The following is a 23778-nucleotide window of genomic DNA, read 5'->3' as shown; positions in this document are numbered from 1 at the left end:
TTCAATTGCCATAGCAGGTATTTGAGTCGAATATTCTGGAGTTATTTCCTATTGACTATATCCAACTTACCTACCCTGAATAATACTAGTCAATGAGAAAATGGACTCTCTACTACTGGAAACCAAAAATATAATTCCATTCCAGATGGAGAATTTAGAAACTGGATTCAGCCTCTTTCTCAGCTTGCTTTCAAGCTAGTTGGACTGTGTTCAACTGATTTTCTATCTTAACATGGTTTTCAAAACTCTGATGCTGTTTGTCATTATATGCAGTCGTCTTGAGATTCTCTTTATTAGTTGTAGCTGTACGTTCCCAGAATATCAACAAAGTCTACATTAATTATACATCACCCAATGTGTCTCCCTATATTTGTTTACCTTAGTAATACATGTATTTTTTTTTATTGTGTTTGGAACAATTGATGTAGCCATTTTAACAGCTTGTTGTGATTTTTTATCCCTTTTTTTTTCATTTTACTTATGTCCTTCTTATGTTTGTGTGTGTATAAAATCAACTGTATCTTGAGCATTACCTTTGTGCTTCATTTATTTCTGGCCTTTGTGTGTGTGCACACAAGGAAACTCAATACACAGCATGGTGAACACCTGTTTGGAAAGAAACCTAAACATATGGTTGCTACAAACATGTAGAAATACAATATCAAATTTTTTTGTTTTTGACTTTTAAAAAGTACAAGAACTAGGTTGTGGAAAACTTCAGATTAACTCAAAACATTGTGTTATAGCACAAAGTTGTAAAATAGATTTCACATCACTAAAGTTATGGGAAATTGTTATCGGCATGGTTGATCTGATTACATTAATCAGATGGTATGTTATTTCTGTTTGAAATTCTGTGCAGATTCCAGAGTTTAACATTTGAAGAAGGTCAGAGGCTACATCAACCAAAATGTTATGAAAATAACACTCAAGATGAGAGCAGTAGTGTTAATAATCCAAATAATATGAATTAACCAGATGGTTCAAGAAATTTTACTAGTATAGAAAGCACTTCGATGAGCCAGCAAAGTCAGGTAAACTTAAAACCATGGATTCCAAGACCATATTTTAAGCCATTTTGAGTGTCTAAGATCTCTTTGTACAGAAGTTTGTCAGGAAAACCTGACATGAGGATATTTTTTTCTACAAGTAAACTCTAATTAAATATTTAAAATCACATGGTATTCATATTCATGTAAAATCTCCTCAGTATGGCTAACCCATACTAGTTTTTATGAGGATCTAGCCTGGGTGCCCGGCATTGCCCAGGTGTTTGGAGATGTGTGTTGACCCCCCCCCCCCAAGTCATGCAGGCAAACTCGAGCCCATAACGCGAAGGTGGAAAAGAAAGTGAAAAGAAATCTGATGTCTTACCCCTACTCCATAATGTGACCGGAAGTGTAAAGCGTTCAAATTAAACGTAGCCAATCAAAAAGATGAGTTGCAGAAATGGAGTTGCTTGTAAACCTCCCACAAAGGTCGGTTTTAATGTGGAAGAGAAAACCAGCATCCCCCAAAAGGGGGGAACTCTGGCAGTATCCAAATAAATAGTAATTGTCTTAGTATAAAGGGTTTCCCCTACATTGACCAAGAACCAATTACAGAACAGATACTACCCAGCCGGAAGTCCAGTCGGTTGCGTTCGATTAGCTTCACTTTATTTATATGAAAAAGACAAACAAACAGCTGAGAGGACGGGACAGCGGAAATTTTTTAAAACTCAATAAAAAAAATATGAAAGAAACCATGTCTATTTGCGAATCTGAGATATTATGGTCTAGGAAGTATTAGAAAACTTCTCCCGGAATCTACCCGACGTGAGAACCCCGATGCAAAAAGCCTTTCCTGGACAAACACAAACACCTGCACCCATTTTGCCTTTTATATATTAGACTAGCCTGAGTGCCTGGCCTTGCCCAGGTGTTTGGAGGTGTGTGTTGAGCAAAAAGAAAAAAACAAAAAGTAGGCAGGCTCAAACCCGTGATGGAAAAGAAAGTGAAAAAAAAACCTGACGTCTTACCCCTAGTCCATGATGTGACTGGAAGTTCGGAACATTGAAATTAGTAAAGTCATTCCAACCGATATGATGACTTGCAAAAATGGCAGCGCAAAAAAAAAAAAAAAACGACACTCTTTGTAGAAAAGTGCTCAATTGATGGTGAAGGAATTCATGTTTTTAGCCAATTTTTCAATATTTGTCGTCCGAAGGGTCGAGCTTATAAACAATACTGATTTCGTGAAAATCCGTTGTATCTGTCGAAAGTTTTAGGCAGACAGACATACATACATACATATATACATTTAAACAGATAGGTGAGATTTATATTATAGACTATCCTGGGTGCCCGACGTTGTCCAGGTATTTGTAGGTGTGTGTTGAGCAAAAAATTTAAAAAAAGTTGTAGTAAGCAGGCAGGTTCAAACCCGTGACGCGGAGGCGGAAAAGCAAGTGGAGGTGTGTGTAAGGGTGGTGGTTGAGCAAAAAAAAAAGGAAAATTGCGAGCACAAAAAAAAGTGGTAGTAGAAGGACATATGGAAACTGAAAAACAAAACAAAACAAACAAATATGACGCATTAGTTGTTGCGCCCATCGCCAAACTGGAAGTGACATAGGTTTAAATTAAGGCTAGACAATCAAAAAGAGGCGATGACTTTCGAAAATATCACCAAAAAAGCGACCTATCACTGTAAAAAAGTGCCCAGTTGATGGTGAAAGAATTAATGTTTTTAGCCAATTTTTCAATATTTGTCATCCGAAGGGTCGAGCTTCAACATGATACTGATCTCATAAAAATCCGTCACCTCTTTTGAAAGTTTTACAAAATATACATTCATACATACATTTAAACAGACAAGTGAGATTTATATTATAGATAGTGCACCTTCTCCAAGTGATGTTACCTCAAGTAACAGCACAAAGCTGGATACTCCACCAGAAAAAGGGAATTCTTGTGCTGTGATTGTGAGGTATATGGTTAGAAAAGAAAAAAAAAATGTACCGGGCGTATCTGCATCGCTCTTTGGGAAAGAAGAAGAAAAGGATGGCCAGCGCATTTGTATACACGAAGAGCATCTTGGGAAAGCAGAGCATGATGGGAGAAGCTATTTTTTTCCTGTCTCTTCCTTTTTTTTTTTTCTAGATAGGAGGATATAAAAGCTGGGAAAAATTCCCTGGAGCAACAGAGAGAAAAGAGTCGTGAACATTTTCTCTTGAAAAGAATTTCGTATTGCTGACTTTCGGATTGTGCAGTGTGACATTGGTGGTGAGAGGCCAGGTGTGGTCGATTGGAAAAGAAGAGGGCAGAAACGTGCTGTTGTCGAGAGTGACTCACTCCTTCCCGAACCCCAGAACCGAATCCTGATTATAACGCTAGAAGCTATTTCGGCGGGTCAAGCAGGTTAACATGGCTGACTGGAGATTCGCAACTCAGATGTTGAGACTCTTCACTGGGGAGGGTGACCTAATTAAATGGCTGGAAAAATTAAAGATAACAGCAAGGTTGCAAAAAACCGAAGACGTGGTCACTCTGCTGCCGCTCTACTTAGAGGGGGAAGCCCTCACTATTTACTAGCAGATGCATGATGAAGATAAGGGAGACCTTGCCTCAGTGGAGCAAAGACTAAAATTGGCTTTCGCCGAGAGTCCATTTGAAGCACTCGGCAAGCTTGCAAGTTTTAGGTGGACTGGTGAGTCTGTTGAGGTCTTTGCTGCGGAGATCAGAAGACTGGCAGGATTGGTTGGTTATGTGGGGATGAGTCTGGAGATGACGGTAAAGCTATACCTAGTGAATGGCTTCCCAGAAGAAATCTCCGCGAACATGCAGAGAATCACTGAGATCAATACAATGGAAGTGGACGATCTCTTGGTCCTCACCAAAGTCGTAGTCAAGAATGTCAAGGGCTCAATCGTGGCTGCAGCTGTGAGTGGAAATAAGTGCATGAGGCCCCACTTGAATGACGAGAGACAGGCAGTGAGGCCTGCCATTAAGTGCTTCCAGTGTCAGGATCCTCACCTGCTCAAGGACTGCAAAGAGCCGAGATCGGAGGTCATCTGCTACCGATGTGGACGAGTGGGGCACATTAGCCGCTATTGTGTTGCTGCACGGAACCAGGGAAATGAGTGAAGGGGAGCCATTGTGCCAGTGGTTACCCCTTCTATGTGGAAATGGCGCACAACAAAATATTGCCTCAGTTACCGGTAGTAGTCAATGGGAAGAGAGCCATGGCCCTTGTTGGCTCAGGCTGCACCACGACGTTGGTAATGAAGAATGTTGCTAGATCATGGAGCAGAGCCAGTAGTATTAAGACTGGATGGCAGGGAGGTGAAATGTCTGGGAGAGACAACAGCGGAAGTACTGGTGCAAGTGTGCCTATTGGATTACGAGCCCTGGTGTTGGATCGTCTGGTTGGTGGCTACATTGAGAGGGGGCCAAGTAACTTTTGGACGCCTCGGTGCAGTAGGAATGGCAGGAGTGGAAGGTGATAGAAATATCAGAACACAAAAACCAGAGGCTTGCTGCATTGAGGACGAGGATTTCCTGGCGAGGTTTGATGGTGAGACGTGGACGGTGGAATTAAAATGGATCTCCGGGCCTCAGGAATTACGAAACAAAGTAAGCTGCTACGAGAAAACACTGTGAGGAGAAATAAGAAAAGGATTCAAGGAAGAAGTGGAGAGGTGGATAGAGGAGGGAATTCTGAAACCGTGGACAGGGGAAGAAAAAGGAGTGCTACCATTACTGGCGGTTGTTCAACCCACAAAGAATAAAGTTAGACCAGTACTGGATTTCAGAGAATTAAACAGATACGTAGCCTGCCACACTGGAAAGAGGATTGATGTATGCGAAGAGGTGATGAGGAAATGGAGGAGGATGAAGTAGGCCACTAAGATTGTCGACCTGAAGTCTGCTTATCTCCAGATCTATGTAGATGAAAAACTCTGGAAACATCAATTGGTCCGGTAAAAGGGGAAGTTGTATTGCCTGATAAGGTTAGGCTTTGGGCTGAGCTCAGCCCCAAAAATTATGACTGCCGCGCTGAAGACGGTGCTGAGTAAAGACTGTACAGTGGAGAACGCCACTAGCTCGTACATTGACGACATTCTTGTGGAGGAAGTATGACCTTCGTTCACCTCGGTGAAGGTGAAGGTCATAAGCTATTTCGGCTATTTCATTTTGTCTCTTTTCCTGGACAACTATGGCTGGGGCAAAGTTTGATTTAAAATTGATACCCGAATTCGACGGATCCACTTCTGTTGTCGACTGGGTCGAAAGGGTTGAGCTGACCTGCAACCTCTGTGAAGTAAAGGGGGTGCATACCGTGATTCCCCTAAGATTGGCTGGAGGCGCCCTAAGTGTATATCAGCAACTGAGTGCTGTGGAGAAGGCTGATATTACCTGTATAAAAAATGCTTTATACAAGGCATTTGCCATGGATCCCTGTACGGCCTACGAAACATTTGCCACTAGGAAGCTCATGCCAGGAGAAACTGTGGACGTCTTCTTCGCGGAGCTGAAGAAACTTGCAGTTCTATTTGGCAATGGAGTGTCAGAGCAAACACTGGCGTATGAGACATTGTGGCCATTCCAGACAGTGTGGTTCTGGGGTCAGAGATACTGCCTTACTCGGCTTGGCTTTGGGCTGAATGTGGCACCGCAAATCATGAAGACCATCGTAAATGCAGTGTTGTCCCAGGAAAAGACTACTGAGGACGCAACATCGGCCTATATTGATGATGTGTATGTCAATGAAGACGTACAATCTGCGTCGCACGTCAGAGAAAAGTTAGCTCAATTCGGGTTGGAGTGCAAGGATCCCGAACGTCTGAGGGATGGAGCACGGGTATTAGGATTGGACGTTTGCGGGAAAGACGGTACCTTACGATGGAGGCGTGGCAGTGAGATTCCAACTGTCCCTGATGTTATTACGCGGCGGACTATTTTTTCCTTGTGTGGGAAACTTATTGGTCACTTACCAGCGTGTGGCTGGCTCCGAGCAGCTGTGGGCGTCATCAAACGCAGGGCAAGTTTAGTAACTACAGGTTGGGATGATGTATCTGATGATGACAGAAACCCTAGAGAGAGTTAACAAGGAGGATCCTGCCCGTGGAGAATGGTGTGTCGATGGGGACACTGTGAATGTGTGGGTTGACGCTAGTTCTTTGGCATTGGGAGTGTTATTGGAGCAACGTGGAAATGTAATTGAAGACGCATGCTGGCTGCGACTCGTGAATGATGCTCAACACATCAATCTGGCGGAACTGGATGCTGTTGTGAAGGGTTTAAATCTGGCACTGCAATGGCAGTCGAAGAAGTTACACTTGTACACGGATTCTCTCTGCGTCTACCACTGGGTGTCCGACACTCTCTCGGGACGAACAAGAGTCCGTACTAAGGCAGCCAGTGAGATGTTAATCTGGCGGAGGCTAAACACCCTGAAGAGTCTGGTATCAGAATATGACCTTCACCTTCACCGAGGTGAACGATTTATATGACCTTCACCGAGGTGCGCGACTTGACACACAAAAATAAACCGCCTCTTAATCACCTGCTAACGCATGAGTCACTGTAACATCCAATGACAACAACAACAACAACCTTCTCACTCGACCTGCCTTTATACCACTATCTCAATCCCTTCTCTTGCGCATGCGCCTGTAGATTCCTGACAACCTCGAGACTTCCGCTTATAAAAACCCAAGTTTTGTTGTCGCGCATGCCTATACAAGGCACAAACACGAGGGCGTTTGTTGTGTTGGTAAGTACTACAGGAAGCAGAGGTGACAGCAGAGAAAGTGAGAGGCCATGTCGCGATGTATGGGTTGACTGCAAAACCGGCGGAGTCCCCGTATGGAGGAGCGGCGTTGGGGTTGAAACTATGCCGAGATGGCAAAGGAAGCCTTGTCTTTAGACAAGGGAATGCAATACCTGAAATTGGAACCGAACTGACAAAACGAGAACTCTTCTTGGTCTGCGGGAGACTTGTGGGACACTATCCAATCGCCAGCTGGCTCAGGATAGTGTGCAGCTTTATTAAACGACAAACGGGCACTGATGGCTGGGAGGGCCATGTGACAAAGGAGGTCACGAACATGCTACAAGAAATCATCGCGAGAGTGACGAAAGAAGACTCAGTAAAGGAGGAATGGTATGTCAGCGGCGGAGACGCGGGGATGATTTGGTGTGATGCCAGCAATCTGGCATTCAGCGTCGTATTAGAGATGGGAGGCATAACTGTGGAAGATGTGACGTGGTTAAGGAAGAAAAACGGCTATTCCCATATCAACGTAGCCGAACTGGAGGCCGCTATGAAAGGAATCAATCTGGCCCTGAAGTGGGGATTGAAATCAAATCTGATTCGGCAACGGTAGTTTCATGGATCAGGTCAGCAGTGACTGGCGATAAGAGAGTTAGGACCAGAGGTGCTGCAGAAACGCTAATCAAGCGCAGGTTAGGAGCACTTGCAGATTTAATAGCGGAATTCCAGTTGAAGGTATCTGTAGTGCTGATCCCATCAGAAAAGAACAAGGCGGATTCGATTAGACAGGTAAAGAAGGCCTGGCTGCAAGAAAGAAAGGAGGTTTCCTCAGTATGCTGTGCAGGGGAGGAAATGCACCACTTTGGTCGAGAACGGACGTTATTCCTGGCAAGAGAGGTTTACCCAGAAACCACCGAGAAGGAGGTCAGGGAGGTAGTGGAGCACTGTCAGGAGTGTCAATCGATAGACCCCGGACCATCCAGACATGAAGCAGGAGAGTTACACATTGCAGAGGACTGGAAGCGATTGTCCATTGATGTGACCCATTATCGCCATAAGCTGTATCTATCGATGGTCGACTGTGGACCGGGGAAGTTTGCCATATGGAGAGAGATCAGGGCAGAAGCTGCATGGGCGATCAGAGGGTTTATCGAAGAAATATTTTTGGAAAGAGGGCCAGTTGAGGAACTGTTAATGGACAATGGCCCTGCTTTCCGAAGCCTTTAAAGAGGTGTGTGATAGGTGGGGAGTAAGGCAATTTTTTAGGGCAGTGTATCGGGCGAGTGGCAATGGGATAGTGGAGAGGAATCATTGCACCATCAAGGCTGCTGCGGAAAAAAGCAACATTTCACCCATGGAGGCGATGTTTTGGTACAACATCTCACCAAAAACCAAGCAAGATGAGACAACTGTGCCTCATAGAGCCATCTTTGCATATAAGTGGCGGCATCCGTGCAACAAAACGGTAGGAATTGAGGGTGAAGAAGCTACCATTAAAGTAGGCGAGGAGGTGTGGGTAAAGCCCTCAATGCAAAATGTACCACTCGCTGGGGGAGGGGGGTGGTCGTAACGGGAACGCAGTCAAAGAACAACGTAATGGTGAATGGCGTTCCCCGGCATATCCTAGATCTGCATCGTGTAACCCTGCCGGTGCGCAGTGATGGCAGTGAAGAGGAGGAAGTCGATATCCACCAAGAAGCTAACGTATGGATTGTGCGGTGTGACATTGGTGGTGAGAGGCCAGGTGTGGTCGATTGGAAAAGAAGAGGGCAAAAACGTGCTGTTGTCAAGAGAGTGACTCGCTCCTTCCCGAACCCCAGAACCAAATCCTGATTATAACGCTAGAGTGATCCAGTAAGATCAAGAGACCACAAGAAAGGTCTACTATAACATACTCATAATCGTCAATTAAGGAGAGGAAAATTATATTTCCACCTTCTTTACTAACTCAGTGTTTGAGAGGTTAAGCAAAACTTTAATGGAATATTCAAATATCAATATATCTCATATAGAGATCAAGTGTTAACCCCAGGAAGGGGATCCCTTGATTTCTGAGAACTTCAACTGAAATAAAATGAAGCAATGAGAGAAATAATTCAGAGTGGTAAGGAAACGGTGGAACCAGGACAATGGAAGTGGCCCCCAACTTGCCTCATCTCCATCATAAAATGGTCAATCTTTGCCTGGCATGTAGTTTGAAAATTAAAGAAATGTTGAAATCATAGTTACTAGTGAGGATTGAACTCACAAGCTATGAGAAACAGAACTGGTTACTGCAATAAGCAAGTTCACCTTAATAAGAAAAAGGTGAGTCAACAAATTTTCTGTATTCTTATTGGTCAAAAAGAATTGACTGATATTATTCAATGTTTGAAATATGCTTATTTAAATGAGAGTGAGAAACAAAAAAAAGAAAAAGAAATACAAGAAGTGAGAGAAAACGTCCAGTGATTTGAGAACTGCATTATTTTTGATTGCGGGAACAAGACAATTATTATTTTTATGTTATCAGGTGAAATTGAGTTTTGACAGACCCATCAGAGTGTAAACGGTTTCCCTGGTTGAGTTTGAAACCGTTTTTTTCCAAAACTTTGCATTTTAGTATGGCTTGCTACCCTCACAACCTTGGCCAAACTTTCCTGAGCTGTCCAATTGCACATTGCAAACACAAATAAGTTGCTCAAATATTACAAAGCTTTTCACTCGCTCTGATATAAATAATTCTATATATATTGCTCTTTTTATTTTCTTTTAATATCATCACTATTATTATGTAATATAACTCTTGTCTCATCACAGCCGCTTAAACTCTTCTTATCTGCCTTTTCATCTACTCTTTAATTATCATGTATAGTTTTAAGTTTAGTCCATGGTGTCATATAGCAACTTATTGATTATGTGTTCTCGGGTAACGGTCTATTCTTGACCCCCCCCCACACACACACAATTCATACTAGAGTCGTTAATCATTACATTCTTGACTGGCTTTTTACAAACCAGCATTTTCAGGTGATATATGCAAAACTGGCCAAATCTCTTAAGTAGATGCACGTTTTCCATCATCCATTGGCTGATAATCATTAATTGGTAAAATAACTGATTATTCTCAGTGGTAGCTCATCAGTAGGTGTTGTGGAACTGCAGCATCCCTTGTTTATTTTCATGGATAAACTAGTTTTAGTGCTTAACTGTCTTCATTTTCATCTGTATATCTGTCATACATACATACATACATACATACATACATATGTGCATGTGTGGGTGTGTATATGCATATATTCTCTTCCACTTTCGAAAAACAAGACCAATATGCATTTATCTGTGTATATATTGGCTAAACTAAACACCATGTGTATACATAAAGAATTTAATAACCTAAATTCTATACATTTTAGCCTGATGGATCTCTACAGAGATGAAACATGGTAGATTCTATGGAGCTTACTTGCCATATATATTTTCATAACTTATGACACACACACACATACATATTTCCCCTCAAACCTCTGGCCTATGATGGAGGGGAGACTAAAACTTACTGCTATGGTTCCAAATAATCTAAAATAACAGCAAGGGAGGACTTTATTACAAATATTTCTCATATGTTATATCTCCCCTCTTTTGGAAATATAGGGCACACTTATGAATATCTCCAGTATCAAATAATCTTTATACACTGTGAAATTTACTTTATATAAAAACCTAAGAGTGGAGATATAATATGAAAAAAATTTGGAATCAAGTCTCCCCTTGCTGTTATTTCAGATCATTTGAAACCATAGCAGCAAGTTTTAGTCTCCCCTCCATCAAAGGCCAGAGGTTTTGGAGAAATATCAGATATTTTGTAATTCATATGCAAAACTAAGGAAACAAATGACTATGATTGAAACATTTTATGGCTGTAAAAAAGTGCTAAAAATATGAATGTTAGATGATCTCCTTAATGTGCAACCTTTAGAGCAAATGTCACATAGGTTATTATCTTTCCAATGAGCCTTCATTTGTTAAATTCTGATCAATAGTCGCTGAGATTTGGAACTTATAAAATTGCCCCCTCCCAATATATATATATGTAGTAGCAAAAGTACCTGTCGTTGACTGGGTTCAAAAACAGCCTACAGAAAATGGACTCTGATTTATGAAAGTATGATAGGTTATGAAAAAGAAGGGTTGTAAAGAGATAGCTTCGAATTTGGGGGTATCAAAACCAAAGCAAAATATGATGAAAGTAAAAATAAAATAGAAAAACCCCATAATTTCTTATACCATACCTGTTCACACTGAAACACTTATCACAATATTCTGTGGATCTATATTAAAAAACCTTGTTAAACTTTGTGACATATTTCCATTCTATGGAGGTCAGACATGAGCAAACACCTCATAATTTTATTATACCATATTTCACCCGTGTGCCTGCAATGACGGCCAGTATGCGAGTCTCCTAGACCTTTTTCTCACAACTTGCCCTGAACTATGTTCAGTTTCCATTCTGTCTCCTCTTGGATCTTCCGACCACTCAGTTGTATCAATTAAGATAAAAATGAAATGTAATAAGTCTTCAGACGTACCTCTCCATTGTACAGTATATCGATACACTATGGCTGACAGGGATAGCTTCCGTACGTTTATATCGGATCTACCTCTGCATTTAAAAAGGATGTGTCCTCTATAGTATCAGACCTGACGGAATGGTTAATTGTAGGTATAGACTATTTCATACCCTCAAAAGTTCCAGCAAAAACCTAACGGCCATCCATGGTTTCTTCAGAATGTGCTGCTGCTATTGCGCACAGAAATGAGAAGCTCACAGTATTAATGCTGGAGTCCCTCAGGGGTCCATCCTGGGCCCAACTCTTTTCCTGATCTACATTAATGATCTTCCAAATCACATCCTTACATCATTTGTAGACATTTTTGCTGATGACACTACCATCTATGGTAGCACATCTAAGACACTAAACGACCAAGTTCTCTCTGATTCTCTCTCGTCTGATCTTGATCACGCTGTACAATGGGGAAAGGAGTGGTTTGTTACTTTTAATGCATCTAAAACCAAGCTTCTATCTTTACATCATCAACGTTCTGATCCCCATTGAGCATCAATTAAAATGAATGGCTCTTGTCTTGGGGAGGCCTCAAGTTTTGACAAGCTTCTGGGCTTGACCTTTACTCCTGATCTTAAATGGAATACGTACATCAAATCTGTTGCCAAGGCCGCTGGAAAAATGGTCGGATCCTTCTATCGATCCAGTAGATATCTCACTGGTGATGCAATTCTCTATCTATATAAGAGCCAGGTACGTCCAAGGATGGAATACTGTTGGCACATCTGGGCAGGAGCTGTTAGAAAGGACTTGTCCTGCCTTGATAGAGTTCAAAATAGACTTCGTGGCCTCGTGGGAGATGTCCTTTTCTCTTCGCTGCAACCTCTACTTCACAGAAGAGATGTTGCGAGTTTGTTTTTGCTTTATCATTTTCATGGAAAGTGTTCGACTGAGCTTCAATCTATGGTCCCCCCCTCGCCAAACTTTCACGAGAAACACTTGTCTAGCTGAAAACACTATCAATAATTACCCCCCCTCTTTATCTGTGCCTAAACCTAAACGTAGATTCGATGAACAAAGCTTCTTTCTTAGAACTGCACGCCTGTGGAATTGTCTTCCGTTTTCCTGCTTTCCAGCTGCCTATAATATGATTGTCTTCAATTCCAACGTAAACAAGTTTCTGATGAGTCGTTCCAGTTAAGTTAACAAATTTACCGAACTTCCATTACTATCGATTACTATATTGTCTTTCGACTACTGTACACTCTTTAACCCTTATCCTTGAGTGGCCTCTCGGCCTTGATAAGTGGTGCCGTCTATATAAAAAAAAAAAAAATTTCTTCAGACTGAAACATAATTATCAAAGTATATTTACACAGATAGATATGAAAAGTCTTTATTAAAGTTTGTGCCTATTTCCATTCTATGGAGGTCGGCCGCGAACGCAGACCCCACAATTTTATTATACCATCCCTATTTAAGTTAAAACATACTTATCAAAGTATTATTATGTACATCTATATCAAAAACATTTGTAAACGTTTTTTTGTAATTTTTTATTTCCATACTTTGTGGACCAGGCGCGTACGCAGACCTCACAATTTTAATGAATCAACATTATGTCAGATCAAACATACCCATTTCTGTGTCTCGATACATCTTCTATCATTATATGCGATCAGTTTTCTATAAAAGTCAACCATATAGGAGCCTATTCGTGACCAGACACACATACAGACGTTCAGCTTTATATTATATTAACAAAAGTAACCGTCATTGACTGGATTCAAAAACGGCCTATAGAAAATGGATTCTGATTTATGAAAGTATGATAGGTTATGAAAAGGAAGGGTTGTAAATTTGAGTTGAATTTGGGGGTGTCAAAACCAAAGCAAAATATGATGAAAGTAAAAATGAAATAGATAAATCCCATAATTTATTATACCATACCTGTTCACACTGAAACACTTATCACAATATTCTGTGGATCTATATTAAAAAACTTTGTTAAACTTTGTGACATATTTCTATTCTATGGAGGTCAGGTGTGAACAAACACCCTATAATTTTATTATACCATATTTCTTCAAACTGAAACATAATTATCAAAGTATACTTACGCAGATAGATATGAAAAGTTTTTATTAAAGTTTGTGCCTATTTCCATTCTATGGAGGCCAGGCGTGAATGCAGACCCCACAATTTTATTATACCATCCCTATTTAAGTTAAAACATACTTATCAAAGTATTATTATGTACATCTATATCAAAAACACTTGTAAACGTTTTTTTGAAATTGTAAAATTTTTTATTTCCATACTTTGTGGACCAGGCGCGAATGCAAACCCCACAATTTTAATGAACCACCATTCTGCCAGATAAAACATACCCATTCCTGTGTCTCGATACATCTTCTATCATTATATGCAATCAGTTTTTTAAAATAGTCAACCATATAAGAGTCTATTCGTGACCAGACACACATACACACACAGATATTCAGCTTTATAATATATATATATATATATATATATATATATATATATATATATATACTGGTAGCCAAATTGAATATTGAAATGCTCATATCTTTGGCTCTTTAGGACTAAACTACATGAACATTTTCAGGCTTTTTAAGATTCTAATACTATTCTTTGGTTAAATTTTTATGACAATTGGTAAAAGAGAACCTATATTTTCAAACAAATAAAATATGCCCAAATTTTGCTTTAGTTTTGCTACTTTGAGATGAATTTTGCTAAGGGTCTTTTTTTGCTTGGTTGTCTCCCCTATGGCCTTGTCATGCCATTAATATATATACATATATTTCCCTCTCATCAAGGCCCAGAGGCCACTCGAGGATGAGAGTTAATGGGTATACATTAGTCATTGTGATTATAGCGTAGGAAACATAAGTAGTGGGAATTTTATAAGTTGGATTACTTAGGGGAATGGTTCATTAAAAACTTGTTTATGTTCGACTTGAAGACAATCAAATTGTAGTCAGCTTCAAAGCAAGCAAACGGAAGAGAGTTCACAGGCGTGCAGTTCTAAGAGAGAAGCTTTGTTCATGGAATCTATGTTTAGGTTTAGGCACAGATAAAGAGCGTGGAAAATTGTTGATAGTGGTTTTGGCTAGACGAGTGTTTTTTGTGAAAGTTTGGCGAGAGGGGGGGCAAAGATTGAAGTTCAGATGTACATGCAAGTATGTTTTTCTAAATAGTTCACTCCTTGTAAGTAGAAAAAAAAAGAAACTACTCAAGCTAAGATTAAAACCAAAACCTAAAGACAGTGAGTCAAGTACAATAGCCATTAGGCCGGTTTGATACGATCTTAAAGAGTGTTTTCAAACCTACTAATTTTCAATATAATTACAGTAGAACCCAGAGATACAGTGGCCCTAGGATACGGCTTTTTCAAATTACAATGTGGAATATAATGTTTTTTAAGCCCCTGGTTACGGTATTTGCCCCACCTTACAGTGTTATTTATAGTGTTATTTGATTATATGCATGTGTATTATATACTCTACTGTATTTTGTTACTAATTTTTCATATCCTGGGGTTCTACTGTAATATGTTATGTGAACCATTCATGCATGTGTTTTCATGGAACAGTTAGCAAACAGATAAAAATCCAATAACCTCCACCTAACAATTTTTCAATTTTGCTCCTTTACCAGTTTTTTCCAGATGACAACCGATTAAAAAGTTTTCCACGTGTCTGAATATCCTATATACAAAGTTTCAAGTCTGTAGATAAAAAATTTGTTGAGTATATAAGTTGAAAAGTATGCTCACATACACACACACACATTCTCACTTTTATAGATATATAGATTAGTGCAAACACTGGCAAAGCATAATTTTCTTTTCCCATTAATTTGTAAGAGATTATATGCACGTACATAATAAATTCCATAAAGTTTTGTTCATGGCAGTTAATCCAGGGAATTCTTACCATGTTTACATGGTGTATATCATCCCTAGGCGGGGGACCATCATCATCATCATCATCATCATCATGCCAGGTTTGGTCATCTGTCCACTGGTGTGGCCTGCAGAAGATTATATATATATATATATAGACTATGACCGTGACCTTTGACCTTAACATTGAAAAATGGTGCACACCATCCTTAGGTGGGGGACCATCATCATGCCAGGTTTGGTCATGATCTGTCCACTGGTGTGGGCTGTAGGTGAGTTATTTATATATACACACATGCACACACACACACACACACTATTACTTTATATATATATATATATAGATATATAACTGAAATTTTGAAATACTTTCAGATTACACCCCGTATAATACTGTAAAATTAAAGTCCACATAAATATTAGTATCAATATTCATAAGGCAATCTCAATCCAATAAAAAGCTCAATATATGAGATAGATCAATATTATAAATGGAAAATTTGAATTAACTTTTGTAAATTAAAAAAATTGATAAAATTATTATTCAACAAGGAATACAATCGACTGAGCTTCAATCTATGGTCCCCCCTCGCCAAACTTTCACAAGAAACACTCGTCTAGCTGTAAACACTATCAATAATTCCCCCCACTCTTTATCTGTGCCTAAACCTAAACCTAGATTCCATGAACAAAGCTTCTTTCTTAGAACTGCACGCCTGTGGAATTGTCTTCCGTTTTCCTGCTTTCCGGCTGACTACAATATGGTTGTCTTCAAGTCTAACATAAATAAGTTCTTGATGAGCCGTTCCATATAAGTTATCAAATTTACCAAATTTTCATTACTAATGATTACTATATTGTCCAATTTCTACTGTACACTCTTTAACCCTTATCCTTGAGTGGCCTCTTGGCCTTGATAATGTGGTGATGCCTATGTAAAAAAAAAAAAAAAAATCTCATAAAAGGAAATATTTTTAGCAAAATAATGTTTATAGGCAATCATAAATCTTGCTATTTAGCACATAGATTGAAAAACTAAAAAGCTTGTATGAAAAGCATAAAAGAAACCAAGATTACATAAGGATATTCCATGGTGTAGTTAAGTTCAATGAAGAAAAGTAGAGGTGCAATCGTAAGATGTAACATAATGAAGAGTTTTTTAATGTTCCAATGTATTCATATGCTGTAATCCATAAAGCGCGATAGGGTAAAATCCATTGTAGAGTGTAATATTTCCAAAAGCATATGAAAGATTTTTCTGAAAAGTTTTGAGCTTTCTTCTTTACCTTGCATCTTATGATTGTGCCTCTATTTTTCTTCATTGAGCCTAACTACACCATTGAATATCCTTTTTTAATCTTGACTTCTTTTAGGATTTTCATGCAAGGTTTTTAGTTTTTTAATCTGTGTTAAATAGCAAAATTTATTACATTTCTGAATTTTTGAGATGAGGATTGGTTATTCATATTATTTAGGACTCGTGGCGCGGTGGTTAGAGTACTTGGAAAAATCAATTGTAAAAGTGATATTCTCCTGAATGTTGAAGGCTCAATCCTCAGTGTGGCGACCAAAAAATACAATTACTTAGAACCTCTATCCAAACAGAACGAAAGCATGTTACCCTTGTGAAGTAAATAAAGGGTTCTGTTTGAAATTCTGTTCAAATACCTGAGTTCGACAGAAACATTTCCAAGTTCGACAAGATACACCTAAAGATCGGAGGTTACATCGACTGAAACATTGAAAATACATTCAAGATGACACTCAAGTAGTCAGATAAATCCAAATAATATGAGCAAAATTTATGATTGCTTATAAACATTATTTTGTTAAAACATTTCCTCTGAGATGAGCCATTTATTGAAAATTCATGGATTAATGAAAACATGTCAAATTTTTGTATTCCTTGTTGAATATTAAATGTTGTAAACTTTTTAATTTACAGGATTTAATTCCAAAATTTCATATATATATATATATATATATATATATATATATATGTGTGTGTGTGTGTATGTTTATGGGAAAATATATTTATTCAATTATAGTTCACCTTTTAATTATACCAATCTTTTAATTTATGAAGCTCGATGTAACTACGGAGCATATACAAGTAAATGACAAAAGTCTATTTTCCAAATTTCAAGATGTTGTCCATCTTACCGTTTATTTTTATAAGCATGTTGAAATGAATTTCAACATGCTTAAAAAAAATAAACGGTAAGATGGACAACATCTTGAAATCTGGAATATAGACTTTTGTCATATATATAAGTGGTGGTGAATGTTTGTTTAAAATAGACATTTGGCGAGGTTATTTGCGGGCACCGCTCCTGTGGGTCAATCGGTAGAACTGCTAACTATCAATGCGATGGTTCTAGATTCAATCCTTGGCTTGGGAGAGGTGCTAGTCTAGCGACACTGATGAGTTGTGATACAATGAAACAGGACTTTTCCATTCTCATACTTTACAGTATTTTTTTCAAGAGTTGTTCCAAGCATCACTAGATTTCTGCACTTCACTGTGCTATTAGTTACTAGTGAGTAATATGAACGCAATAAAGTTGCTGAGATTTTATTTTTATCCGATGTGGTCCATTGCATAGTCTGTAATGGTATCCATTAGTTAATCGCTCCTCCACCATGAGAAATATATCATCATTTCAGAAATAGCGTCAAATACATTCTTTGTTTTTCTTTTTTTTGGGGGGGGGGGTTGCTGGCAATTTTTGCATATAAATTGTTTGTTATGATGATGGCGATGATCATACTAGTGGCACTAATAATAGCAACTGTGATGACTGCTGCCGGCTTGTATCGTGCATGTGCCACCCACAACTATAACCAAAACCATTGACTATAGCTGATATATCCGCACTTCCGTGTGTGTTTTCCTTACTGGTTTTTCTATTTAAGGCTAGTCTCTTCTTCACCAAAATGCTTGCGTCGTTTCTTCCTGTCTTTTGTTTGAGACAATGATTGCTTTTTTTGCGGTGTTGTTAACCAAATTTCGTCATCCTTTTTTAATTGTCCAACTCTCCTGTTCTTTTTTTTCTTCTTCTTCTTTCTTGCCCTTCATGCTTCTACTTTTATTTACATAGTTTTTTTATTTTTATTTTTTTATAGTAAACTAGTTTGCTGTTATGTTCTTCCGACACACAACTATGCAACTTCTCCTCTTTCTCCCTTTCCGATTCTTCTTTCACCCCTCCCCTTACCAATTATAACTGTTTTCTTCCTTATCTATTAAACATTCCCCATAATATATCTATTATACACAGTGTTAGGTATGTGTATATGTTTATATATTTATGTGTGCAGGATTCACTGCTAAACTAATTAACCGATCATTACAATTTTTTAACATAGCTGCTAGGCATAAGGAATTGTAATATGAGCTATATTTAGTTTAATTAAGTATATACACAGAGGATAAAAGTAGTAATAATAAAAGCACTTCATGAAAATTCAAAAACCTCCGATTTTTGTGAAATTTTAACAATAGATATTTAACATTAATTAATAAATTTTCCTAAAGTTAAATTTGTTTGGAGTGTTTGACAGGGTTTTTAGGGAGCATAATATAGGCACAACCTTCCATATGTAACTTCAAATATTTCAGATTTGCATTAAATTTGGTCCGTAGTCATTAGATATCAATTAAGCAAGGTTCCCTAAATTTCAATTTCTTTTTAACACATCTTAGATTTTAGGTAGTTTAAAAATCATTTAACAGGTTTTGATCAAAATTAAAGTACGGATTCTAAACATAAGGTTTTGTATCATAATATTTTAATCTTAGTAAAGAGACAGAAAAGTGATACCAAACTGTTTTGGTCTATAAATTAATTTTACCTGTCTTAAGATGAGTATTCTTCGAGTATGTGTGTGTGTGTGTGTGTGTGTATACATACTAGAAGATGTATGCGGCGTTGCCCAGTATAAACCGTAACGTTAAATTATTATAAAAATGAACTAAAAAAATGGAAAGAAACTGAGACGTGCATGCGAGTAATGTGTTTTTTCTAAACGGTTCACTTCTTGTAAGTAAAAAAAAAAAAAAAATACTCGAGCTGAGATCGAAACCTCACTGCTGATGCAATTCTCTACTTATATAAGAGCCAAGTGCCTCTAAGGATGGAGTACTGTTGTCACATCTGGGCAGGAGCTGTTGGAAGCAGCTTATCTTGCCTTGACAAAGTTCAAGATAGACTTCGTAGCTTAGTGGAGGATGCCCTTTTCTCTTCCCTGCAACCTCTTTCCCACGGAAGAGACATTGCGAGCCTGTCTCTGCTCCAATCTATGGTCCCCTTCTGGTCTTTCACGAAAAAAACTTGTCTAGCTGAAACCACTATCAATAATTTCCCCCACTCTTTATCTCTGCCTAAGCCTAAACATAAATTCCATCAACAAAGCTTCTTTCTTAGAACTGCACGCATGTGGAACTCTGTTCCGTTTTCCTGCTTTCCAGCTGACTACAATATGGTTGTCTTCAAGTCCAATGTAAACAAGTTCTTGATGAACCATCCCCTTAAGTAATCCAATTTACCAAATTTCCACTACTAACGATTACTACAATATTGTTCCATTAACTACCTTACACTCATTAACTCTTATCCTCGAGTGGCCTCCGGGCCTTGATAAGTAGTAACTTCTTTGTAAAAATGTAAAAAAAAAACCCTAAAGACAGTGAGCCAAGTATGATAACCATTAGGCCAGCTTGACACAATCTTTAAAATGCGTTTTCAAACCTACTTATTATTAACATAATTAATCTGTCATGTGAACTATTGACACATGCACATTCACGAAACAGTTGCTAAACAGATGAAAATCCGATGCCCCTCCATGTACCAAATTTTTAGGTCTGTCCCCTTAGCAGCCCTTTTTCCGGATGAAAACTGATTAAAAAGTTTTCCACTTGTCCGAATACCCTATATAACAAATTTTAAGTCCGTAGATCAAAAATTTGATGAGTATATAGGTTGAGAAGTGCTCTATCCTAACACCCATACACGCACACACACACACGCACACACACACATATATATTATTCATCCACATACAGTACTGTTTCGCTGTTTCACAGCTTATCAGTGCGGCTAGACAAGCAACTGCCTCAAGCCAGGATCGAAACCCGACCGCCCAAATGACAGTCAAGGCTTCTCACCATTACGCTATATGGCTGCTGCTGTGTGGGTAATGAATTAACGATAGTTTGAAATCGTCCAAATGCCTCCGCTCGATTTGTTTACACAAAGAGCGTCACTTAATATGCTAATGGCAGTTTGTAAATCACTTCCTGATATGCTCAACCCAAGATAGGAAGTATTATATATATATATATATATATATATATATATATATATATATATATATATTATTGTGTAGGTGTGTTTCTCTGCTAAAACTGAATTTCTCCATGTTTTAAAAATGAAAATAGCCTTTAATATATTGCAAAGGAATGCCCCCCCCCCACATACTCTGATTTGATGGGTGTTGTCATCTATGGTGCACGGTTATCACCCATAACACTATAAAGGATTTCTTCTCACCCCCCCCCACCTCCATCTTTCTTTGTTTTAAAGAATGATATCATCCTTTATGATTTCATAACGGACAAACAAACAAATAAGAGATCTATGACCTCATAAAGGATCTTTCTTATTTTTTTATTTATGGATTACTTCACAAAATGATGATGTCATCCATTGTGCATGGGAGCAAACAAACAAAAGGCGGAGAATTTTAGTATAATGAACTATTCAAGTCTAGATTTTTTATGATTGTTCTTGTGCTACAAAACAGATACTGTCAAGAGTGAACGTTTTGACATGTTGAAATAAATAAATGGTAAGATGAATAGCTTCTTCGAATTTGAAATATAGCTGTTTTGTTATCTATTTGTATATGCTCTGTAGTTAAAGTTAACGTACATGGAGCTTCATAAATAAAAGGATACAGAGTGAAATACAATTGAAAAAGCATATTTTTCTCATGAACATATATATATTATATAAACACTAGCGGGGGTACATAGCATTGCCTGGGTGTCAAGAGGTGGTATAGTAAAGTTGTTGAGCCCCCCCCCCCCGGCACAACTTTTCTTCAGTCAAAATAGAAGTGAGTGCCCATGCGAACACAAAAAAGAAGAAAAAAAAAATGAGCCACAGTAGCAAGACTCGAACCTGTGATGCAAAAGAAAAGAGGAAAAGGAAGTGAAAAAGCAAACGCATTAGCTGTCTCACCCACGGGCCTTCGAAATAACGTCTTTTAAATGTATGTTGAGATCACTAGGCGTGAATCACTTGCAAAAATGTCGATGCAGAAACTGCCCCCTCCTTGGAAAAAAACGGCCTAATTGATCAGCACATAATTAATGTTTTTGGACAATTTTTACATATTTGTCGTCTAAAAGATCGATCTTTCTAACAAAACCAATTTTTTCAGGGTTCATTGCATATGTCAAAAGTTTTTGGCAGACATACAAACACACACATTTTGCCTTTTATATATTAGACTAGTGGGGTACTCGGCGGGCGAGGTATGTGTGTGTGTGTGGGGGGGGTCAAAACAAAATGGAAAATAAAGAATAAGCGAACGTAATAACTCTGTTTAAATATAACTTTTTTTGAAATCGGAAAAACAAAAGCAAAAAATATTCAGTGAATGTAATGGAAAAATGAAAAATAAAAAAAAAAAACGAACGAAAAAATAGCATAAATAACCCTGTTTCAATATCAAAACTTTAAAAATTGAAAAAAAATATATCTGATATCTTGGCTTGAAGTGCAATCTTTAAATAACGACACTGCCACTATAACGACTGGTCTATGATCGTGTGAGCGAATTTAGGTCTTTTTTTTATATTCAAACTAATTCAAGAAAGAAATTTTTGCGTGGTTGCCTAAATTGTCATGAAGGAACGAGTTTTTGCTACCCCTCCCTGTAGAAAAGTGCCCATTTGAGGGTGAAGGAATTAATGTTTTCGGCCAATTTTTCAATATTTGTCATCCGAAGAGTCGAACTTCAAAATGATACTGATCTTGTGAAAATCCGTTGCCTCTGTCAAGTTTTTGCGACACACACACACACACACACACACACACACACACACACACACACACACACACACACATTTTGCCTTTTATATATATAGAAGATTAGGAAGAACCTGTTGATCGACTAACATCTCAATGTTAACACCTTTCGTCATGTTCTAAAGTGATTTACATAATCAAAAAATATAATTATCCTAAAAAGCAAAAGTGGGAAAGCTCACCTCATTAAACATGTTATTTATTCCCTAAGGTGGAGGTTCGTTAAGTCAAAGGCAGAATAAATGACACACTTAGTGAGGTTAGCTTTTTGGCTGTCACTTTTTCTCAATCTTTTGGATAATTTTTATTTTTTTTGATCATATAAATCAATTTAGAACACTGACAAGATGTGTTAACATGGAAACATTAGTCTATCTTCGTAAATTTTTTCTAATCTTTATGTACATTTATTTATAAAAGCTCTATTCACACATTGAGCACTTTTGAAAGAATATTGTTTTCTTTTTATTTTGTGTTATAAATACATTTGAACTTAATTTATATAAAGTAACTGTTCACATAGCTGTCTACAGTTTCTGTTTCTCTTTTGTCATCTTATCATTTATGACATCATCAAAGATCTTTTCCTGATGTCTTTCATCTCCTCTTTAATGGAAAACGTCACAAAGCGATAATGCTGTCTATTTATAATGTCACTATCAGGGAGATCTAACGTTGCCCGGGATTGAATGATGATTGACGAATATTTCATACTCCTATATTTTTATTGTTATCGAAATCAGTGAAATCGCTCGCGAGGAAGCTTCACATGCCTCCATGCAGTAACTTAGTTCAAAATATGTTATTCTACATTGCACTCTAGAGAACCTGCTGTTTATTTTATAAAATTATTTTATACTAGCAGTTCAGCCCGGCTTTGCCCAGGCCCTATGTACTGTTCATAACTTTATGTGCATATGTACGGTAATGCTTGTCTAATATAATAGGCTTCGTTAACTGCCATAGAAAAAAGTTGGTAGAGACTGCAGAGGTCAAATTTAAAAAAAAAAACTTTGAGCCCAATTTTGTCCCTTTAACATTTATTATTTTGGGCTCAAATCAAATTAAAATAGTTGACCCATGTCCAAGTAACCTAAATCTAAAATTTCAAGTGTTTAGACCCAAAATTGGTGGAAGAGTTTGGTAGAATTTGCAAAAGTCAACTCTTTTAATTTTGGCCTCTTGGCAGCAAAATTTTCGCCCCAAAACTGATTAAAAAGCTTGCTGCATGTCTGAATACTCTTTATGTAAAATTTCAAACGTTTAGGCCAAAAATTGGCTGAGTAATTTGGTAGAGACTGTAGAGATCAAATTTTTTAAAAATTTGACCCGAATTATGACCCCTTAGCATTTATTGTTTTGGGCTCAAATCAAATTATAAAGTTAGATCCATGTCAAAGTAACCTATATCTAAAATTTCAAGTGTTTAGATGCAAAATTTACA

At 38.0% G+C, this 23778-nt stretch overlaps 1 protein-coding gene across 3 annotated transcripts in view; it reads left to right on the top strand.

The window, feature by feature from the left end:
* LOC145297542 (DNA polymerase subunit gamma-1-like) overlaps nucleotides 1-23778 on the top strand; it is a 231559-nt gene that overhangs the window by 26300 nt on the left and 181481 nt on the right. Inside the window, exon 1 of one of the 3 annotated variants that reach the window (XM_080143504.1) lies at nucleotides 21068-21087. The exons of the other annotated variants lie outside the window; for them this stretch is intronic. The gene's annotated coding sequence lies outside the window, so the exon portion shown is untranslated. Of the gene's footprint in view, nucleotides 1-21067; nucleotides 21088-23778 lie in introns of those variants that run through there. 3 annotated transcript variants of the gene reach the window in all.

Source organism: Euprymna scolopes, chromosome 18 (assembly GCF_053919585.1).
Source record: "Euprymna scolopes isolate OS-2025 chromosome 18, ASM5391958v1, whole genome shotgun sequence".
NCBI classification, from domain to species: domain Eukaryota; kingdom Metazoa; phylum Mollusca; class Cephalopoda; order Sepiida; family Sepiolidae; genus Euprymna; species Euprymna scolopes.
Note: the sequence above shows the minus strand (reverse complement) of the source record. Positions and strands in the feature narration are given on the sequence as shown.